General features: G+C 36.0%; 1 pseudogene; it reads right to left on the bottom strand.

The window, feature by feature from the left end:
• Positions 1-3,661: 3,661 nt before the first annotated feature.
• On the bottom strand, positions 3,662-7,042 carry LOC143596251 (receptor-like protein EIX2; annotated as a pseudogene).
• Between the last annotated feature and the right edge of the window lie 1,838 nt (positions 7,043-8,880).

Raw genomic sequence — 8,880 nt, 5'->3', positions numbered from 1 at the left:
ACTCTCGTTTATGAGGCCTATTAAGACAACATTTGCCTAAGTAGATACGTTTAGCCTCATCTATGCCCACCTTAGTCTCCAGACAGCTGTAGCACGTAACAAGAGAGTAAAGTAATAGTCGCCCTAGTATAGTCACTTGTGAAAGAGCCGAATGTGTCAACGAAACCCTTTCACCTTGAAGGGATAGGCTAGAAATCAAGTGTGGTGCTGTAGCTCCAAACACTTGAAGTTTCGCAGTATGCCTCAAGTGTGGCTTATAGTAGGATGGCATAGACTATTGATTTAAATTGGGATTAATTTTAAATATTACCGAATAGAATAAAAGTCCAGTTTTACTTTATTGATCGAGACAACTTGATGAACCCTTTCATCGCTCAGGACACTTAGTTTTGTATAACCTATTAAAACTAAGTTTGTCGCGATAATACCAACCAATTTTAAGTTGATAGTTTTACCTATTAAGTTATTAGTTGTGGAAAATTAAATTTAGTTTAATTTTGCAAAACTTGATTGGTTAATTTATTTTAATATATTTGGTATTAGGTTGGTGGTATTATAATCCTATTATAATCAAGCAAGCAACCAAAATAGCAAACAGAATATGTAAATGTTAAATGGCCATGATTAGTGATTGATCTTGCTAGAGCCTATTAGCAAGATCAATCGGGTCAAGGGTTCACAACACAAAACAACCACAAGGATGGACTCTTGGTGCATCCCGTCATCTTTGGTAACTCCCATCGACTTCAAGAACTCCATGAGCTCGTCCTCGTCCTCGGTTTTCTTCGGGTTTTCTTCATTACAAAATTACACTAATACAAGTAATGAAAAACTAAACCCTATCTATTACAATTTTGAACCATCAAGGTGGCCAAAAACCATAAACTAAAACCGAAAACTAAATACAACTTTTGAACCATCCATATGGCCAAAATAAAATCATTCAACCAAACAAACAAGGTCGGGCCAGATTCATATTCAACGAAAAATAAGTCGGGCAATATTTTGGTCAATAAAATAAATAAAATTTTGACCAAACTAAAATTGCCCTAATATTTTATCTAGATAAAAAACGTCAACTACCTTGAAGTTTATGATGTAGAACCGGTGAAAATACCGGATTCAACTCGTATGTTGTAACCAAGGCTCTGATACCACTGTTGGGTTTCAGTGGTGATCAGTTAAAATTTTGTTTATTAAATCCGGTTCAATAAACGTGACAAATAATAATTAATCATATTAATTAATAATTATACGCAGCGGAATATAGAATTAATCAGCACCGAAAACTAAACCTGACAGGATCCGGTTACAAACAATACGAGTACGAGTCAAAAACATTAAATATATAATTATAAACTAACAATATATTTAAGTTTACCTCGGTTAATAATTAACCGATTGAGACACCGAAGGCTAACGAACCGAGCTAAGTGACACAACGAGATCAACGACCAATGGTGGCGGTGCACGACGGCAACGGCAGCGGTGGTGGTGTACAGACAGCGGCGGTCGGCGGCAGCAGGCGACGGACAAGCGGCGGACAGGCAGCGGTGGCACCGACAGGCGGTGGCAGACAGGTGGCGGTGGCTGGTCAGGCGCCGACGGTGATGGCGGCAATGAAGCAGGTGGCCGGCTGTTGGATGGAGGAAGGATGAGATGGACTTGTTAGGATTAGGTTGTAGTTCAGGTTATGTCCATAACATCATGTGTTTATATAACCTATAATTAGGTTTAACTAACTTAGTTAGTTATAAACCTAATGGGCCAACAAGTCCACTTCTTGCTCCAAAGCCCGCTCCATGTAATTTCATCTCGTTAAAGTATCTAACCCAGTTAACTAACTTAAGCGGGTCAATGGCTCGTTACCTCACGGTGTAACTCTCACGGATCATAACCCGATTGGCCGTATTGACTTACCCGAACCGGTCCATAATTCCAACAAACATTGCCCTAGACTTTACAAATATACAAACTAGACCTAAAAGCATATTTTCTAATAGCAACTCCTAATATTTAGTTTATATTTCAACAGAGTATAACTAATTTTGAGGTTTGATGTCCGTATGCATAACCAAAGCTCTTAATTCAAACACTATTATTAGGAGTGCAACAACATATTGTTGGTTATTTTAGTGTTATTGGATTAATTTGTCGATGGAGAAAATAACGTTAAGAGATTAAACGAGTTAGGTGACGCGGGAGTGCGTACTTATTTAACAATAATGTTATTTGGGCTTTGTTATTTGGTTTTATACTTTGACTTAAGTGTAATAATAAATGGGCTTTTAATTAATTTATTTGGGCTCAATTTGGATTGTATTAATATATGTTTTTCATTCCCTAGATAATTCATCTCTATCGAATACCCAGAACTGGTTCTTCATCATCACATAGAATCATCAAAATCCAATTCCATCTACAGAAAAATCTTTGTCTTATTCGATAAATCATTGCGTGTAACCCGCAAATAGGTTTATCTGAAAGTGATTTACGATTCAAAAATTAATCCAGGAAATTGTTCAATAAACCAAGATTGAAATCAAGATTAAAGATTTACATCATTGATTTGAATTCATCATCTAGATATGCAAATATACAACACATATTGTCCTATTGTTGTTTTTACTCTCATCAACCATGCACACCCTTAATAGTTTTATAATTTTTTTTATAATTAGAATCACACCACATGGACTGAATACAATATATTTTGATTGTTAAAAGAAAATCTACTTTAAATCAACCTAGTTTTTGTCTGCTAATAGCACATCTGCTTATTTCAATACTGAAGTTTTGTATGAACTATAAAGTAAAGTAGCATAGTAAACAGGCTTGATTTCGGGTGATTTTGGTGTTTGTTTTATTATTTATCTTTATATAAGCGTTTCTCTATAAACGTAGCACACAAGCTCTTTGAAAAATAAATTGTGTCTTCGTAATAAAAAATTAATTTACAAAAAATTGTAAATGATAAGTGAAAACTTGAATTCTGAGTTGACATAGAAAACTTATGCAAATATAGTAATGTATTGTGTATAGTTTTAACTTTCTGGGCTGCAGTTTCTTACTGGGCTAAGTTATTCTTGATGAGCTTATCATTTTTGGCTGTTGAGTGAACTACATTAAACTGGTGGGCTTGGAAAGTATTAACTATAGATGGTTTATGGTTATAATCTATAGATGAGCAATGAAGAGCTCATCATTCTTTGAAGCATAAAACAATAATTCTAAGAATATTAACAGTGTCAGTTTTTGTGGTCCTTCAGTAAAGTTATTGCGAATTAGAAGTTTCAAGACCCGCACAAAGTGTTTGATGAAATGGCATAGAAATGTGTTTATGCCGTTGCCATTGCCCTTTTATTTCTTTTCAAAACTCGACTGCAAAATCGAATTCAAATTCAAATTAATAACGGGTGAGACTAAAACTATGAACCAAACGGCATTCAAACAAATAGCGAACCTGTTTCCATCCCATGATCTTTAAGTTATGTGTTTATGATCTTCACTCCACTTCTTTCGTTATCTGCATGCATTCTATCTCATGTATTGAAATAATTCCATTTATATAAAACACGCCCATGGTTACAATTATATAGTACAAACAGAAGTATTCGAAAGCAAAATTACATTTTCATACAATATTATAATTTACAATAACTTATTTGGCTTCTCTGCCCCTTCTAATCTTGAAAACTCTCACCGCAACCATCACGTGTACCTTATCCATTGCTGCCTCTGCAGTCAGAAAAAGCTTCCGTCTCCACTGCTTCTTGAATGACAACACACCAATAACACCCCAAAAACCTGTTGCAAATCCACACGTGATGTCCAAGTAAAACCATACCTTCTTTGGCTCATTAGCATCCTCATATTTGTTCTTGCTTATTGTAGTTGGCGGGTTTTCATGATTGGAGCAATTATTTGGTAGAGGGGCACCACATAGATCTCTGTTACCAGCATATATAGATGGATCAATAAGTGTTTGCAATTGATTTCCGGCTGGAATTCTTCCTGATAAGTTGTTGTGTGACAAATTCATAAAGCTCAAAAAGTTCAAAGCTGTCATGCTTGGAGGGATTGTCCCAGTTAATTGGTTGTCTGAGAAATCGAGAGAATATAGCGCCTTCATGTTTCCAATGGTATATGGAATGCTCCCACTCAAGTGATTATGAGACAAATTCAGACCCATCAACGAAACAAGTGCAGTTATCTCCAGAGGGATTTTTCCAGTAAGTTTATTGCTTGAAAGGTCCATGTTAATAAATAAATCCAAATTTTTTGTATAACCAAGTTGGATTCCTTTAACGATCTGAATCACACCAGCATCAGAACTACGATTTCCAAGAAATAGATTTGTTTTCTTAATCATCCCACTCAATTCTCCAAAACAACGAGGGATGGATCCTTTTAAGTTGTTGTGTGCGATGTCTAAAATATGAAGACGTGAACATTTGCACAAAGATTGAGGAATACTTCCTGTGAAGTTGTTCTTATGCAATCTGAGAACTGTCAAATATGTAAGAGTTTCTCCAACCCATTTTGGTATGCTTCCAGAGAATTTGTTATTGCCTAAATCCAAAACTTTTAAGGATCTCAAATTCCCCAACTCGGCCGGAAGTTCGCCATTAAAGTTGTTATCATCCAGTTTTAACCATTGTAGTGGTAAAAAACTGTTTCCTAAAGAACTTGGAAAAACTCCATACAACCTATTTGAACTAAGTATAAGAATCACGAAGTCTTGTAGATTCTCTACACACTTAGGAATATTTCCAGATAGCTGATTGCTAGAAGCATCAAGAGACATCAAACGTGTGCTCTTGCACAGTGATCTTGGAAGTGACCCATTGAAAAGGTTGTCATTTAGAAGCAAAGAAGTAGTATATTCGCTAAAAGGAAGGTTTATCAAAGATCCGCAGATTTTGTTGTGGGAGAGATCTAAGAAATAAAGCATGGACATCTTCTGGATGAATGTTGGTAGAAGTCCATGTAGGCTAGCATTAGACAAATCCAACGCCTTAAGCTTCCTTTGAGTTTGCAACCACTGTGGAAATCCATTTGCAATCTTGCAAGATCTAAGTTAACATCTCTCAATTGGAATGGAGGTGTCCACTCATGTGAGATATTGAATATCAACTTATAATTATCAGGTGTTTGCAAGTTCTTCAACATCGAGAGGTTAGCAAAATGGGCTTCAAAAACCACTCCTTCTAAAGAATTTTCAGAGAGATCTAAATCAATGAGTTTGCTGAGTTGCCCAACTGATACTGGGATTTGACCTATTAACTGGTTTGATTCCAGATTCAAGCGAGTTAACATGTTAGTCTTCCAAATGATTCTGGGATAGAACCGGTTAAATCGTTATTAGATAGATCTAATTCTTTTAATGATCTTAATCTCCCCAAAGCTTTAGGGATTGAACCGGTTAAATAGTTGGAGTTCAGTTCTAAGACTCTTAAATTGGTTAGTCTTCCAATAGATTCTGGAATTGAACCAGTCAAACTTTTAGACAAATGTAAGACCTTTAAACTGGTCAGTCTTCCAAGAGATTCTGGATCTGAATCTTTCAAACTGATTCCCCCGAGCACCAAGACCTTTAAATTGGTTAGTTTTCCAAGAGATTCTGTAACTGAAACTGTCAAATTGTTTCCCCAAAGCGCCAAGACTCTTAAATTGGTTAATTTTCCAACATATTCTGGAACCGAGCCCTTTAAATGACCGAAACTTGAATCCAACATCTCTAAAGCATATTGGGAACATTCAGATGTGTTTGAAGATGGACATTTCATTTCTTTTCCAGAATAATTAATTGAAAATTTTAACTCCTTGAGATGACATTGTCTCCAGATTCCAACAAGCTCAATGCACCAAAAGTTATTATAAGAAACATCAAGCTTTAGAAGGTTAGGCATTACAGGAATTGAGGAGTTCAAATTATTAAATGAAAGTAAAAGGACTCTCAGTGAGGTGATGTTCATTAATGCAGATGGAAATATTCCTCCAATTGAATTATCGCTAAGATCAAGATATTGCATGAGAGGTAGGACACTGAAATTAAGATAAGTGGGTGAAAAGTGGGCATTGTTAAGGCCACACTCTGACAAATGCAATTCTGATAAAGAAGGGAGCATGTTTAGCAGCTTTAGAGAGTTTCTTGCTAGACTAAAACTATACGATGAAAGATCAAGGAATGTTAAGGATGTCATGTTTTGAAAAAAGTGTGGGAGTTGACCTTCAAAATTGTTGAAGCCAAGATCAAGATGTTGGATGTTGGGAAGGATTTTACTTGAATTAAGATGAAGACCGAGATTAACATCAGAAAGCTCACAATATGTCAAACTTAGGTATGTTAATAAAGGAATTGTTTGAAATACCACATCAATATTTTTTGCTTGAGAAAGATTCACAAAACTCAAGTCAAGATGATTGAGTGAGGAGAGGCTAGAAACCCATGCCACGTCATTTGTAATGAGCCCGTGTGGAAAGTAATGACGTGAACCAAGATCAAGAACCTTCAAATTGGAAAGATTTCCAATGTGATGGGGAATAATACCACTAAAGCCTGCATCAGAAAGATTGAGGTAACTTAACTGCTTGAAGGACCCAATGAACTTTGGAATCTGACTTCGTTGAAAATAATTCCCACTCAAATCTAGATGTTCCAGATGCTTCAACTCGGCTAAACATGCGTTCAACTTATCACCAACTAAGTAGTAATCTTCTTCAAGGCTTGGGTAGCCCTCTACAATTTCTCCAACGTTTGCCCTGAGATGGAGGCTGACAACACTTCCGGTGGCATCATCACAACGAACTCCTTCCCACGAGCAACAATCAATTCCAACCCATGATGAGAGCATTCCGAACTCATCGTCAACGCTATGTTTGAACTCGAGCAGTGCTTGTCTCTCTCGTTCATGGCAGATTCTTGTTGAATTTTGAGCACCGAGACACTTATATTCGGTTGCAACCAGAAACATGCTTAAGCAAACGAGATGAAGCCCCGAAACCCGCTGATATCCCATCATTCAACCTCAACTTATTAGCAAAATGAGTTGCTATGATGAACATACTGCATGAAGTAATACTGATAATTGTGTAGATGGAGGGGACCTTAATTATGGCCCACGAAAGACTTCACAAGTCGTTGTGGATGGATAAAAATATATCAAGGCATAAATTGTATCCACAATATAGCTTCCGTCTATCTTGGGCTATCTTTTGTTTTCTCCATAAATTATTAATTTCTTTTTCCCAACGATATATCTTGAGTCTAGATTATCGAATCACATCCATATATTATTTTTAGTAAGCTGGCAAAACGGTCAGGTCATGCTAAGTAACGGGTCAAAACGGGCTGTCTTAGAAAACCATAAATTTGGTTCGCGGGTGTCAGAATATGAGCTGTCGTTTGAGAAGGCATGTAATAAAAATGTGCACCCGCTATTTTCAAACCGGATTCAACCAAGCCAGGATCAAAATTGGGTTTGGTTCTAAATTCTAATAATCTAATCAAGTCCAATTTAATATCGACTATGTAGTTTCTTGCAAGTTGAATACAGTTTGTTAGTGATCAATTTTAGATGTATAAATTGAAGCATGAAAAGAATTAACCAGTTTCTTAGTTTTTATAATCAGTCCATAAAAGATGGATTCATAAATGCTTAGCCCATTAAAGGCTACTGCACTAATGCTAATGTTGAGTCCATTAAGATGCTACCTTTGAATCGGTCGGTAGAGTGTCTTTAATTCACTTAAAAGATGTCTCATAATGGTTCATGAAATTTCTTAATGGATAACTTTTAGAAATATGATGACCGATTCAAAGGCTAACTTATAATTGGTCGTACATCTTAATGGCTCGCCACAAAGTTGTCAAATGGCCCCTTTGTTGGATCCACACAATCATACACACTGTTGTTCTTACAACTTTATATATACTCAGGCCCATTATAAAAATTCTGACGTAAGTGTTGGAAGATGGTCCTTGAGGTTTCGGTGTCGGGACCAAGTTATTTTGATGATCATTAGATCAAGTCGAGTTTGAGGACACGGAGAACATCTGCATAAGGCAGTCAAACAAACATGTAAACTCCCAAGTTTGCACTGATGTAGGGACTAAGTCTAACCACTAGGATTTTATGTATTAAAATATAACTCATTTATTTATGTATTTATCTAAAATTCTACCAAGGTTATGTATATATATACTTGAATTGAAATGCATATATTTATGTGTTATTTGTATATTATAAACATCTACACACATGCATAGATTCACTATAATTATCTGATCTATACAAGTGTGTAAAACTTGCTATGAGTAATAGAGATACGAGAGACCGCAGCAAAATTAATTAAATTAATTAAATTACAGTTGATCTTTTACAAGCATACTGTGATATTTGAGCCAAAACAAGGTACACCTTAGTACGTATTTACCAATTAAGCAAATAAACGCCTTTTGCGTAACAAACGAACGATTAACCGAACGGGTCGGGTTATGACCCAGATATCTCGGGGGGCCATCTATAAGTGATATACGATCTATACAAGCTAAAACATTAGAAATATGGTCTTAGTTTGATAGCAAACAAGTTAAACGAAAACATGCTCGTTTAACTACCCGCTATAGATTTAAACGCGAAAGATAGTTACAAACCAAGCATTGTATCATCCGTTAAGTCGAAAAAGACTTACCAAACACTTATTTGAAATGTTTTAAGCGATCCGTGAAAATATTTTTGATTTTTACAAACATATAGTATGTTTTTATAATTTTACACAAAACTAGCCGAAAAACACTCGTTTTCGCGCTGTTTAACGCGCCCGATAAGTTTTTCGTGCCAAAAACCAAACCCAAACTAAATTTGGACCGGGCTT

Source organism: Bidens hawaiensis, unplaced genomic scaffold, assembly GCF_021521415.1.
Source record: "Bidens hawaiensis isolate Kalapana, Puna unplaced genomic scaffold, B.hawaiensis_p1.1 tig00046191_1, whole genome shotgun sequence".
Classification (NCBI taxonomy): domain Eukaryota; kingdom Viridiplantae; phylum Streptophyta; class Magnoliopsida; order Asterales; family Asteraceae; genus Bidens; species Bidens hawaiensis.
This window is presented reverse-complemented; position numbering and strand designations above follow the sequence as displayed.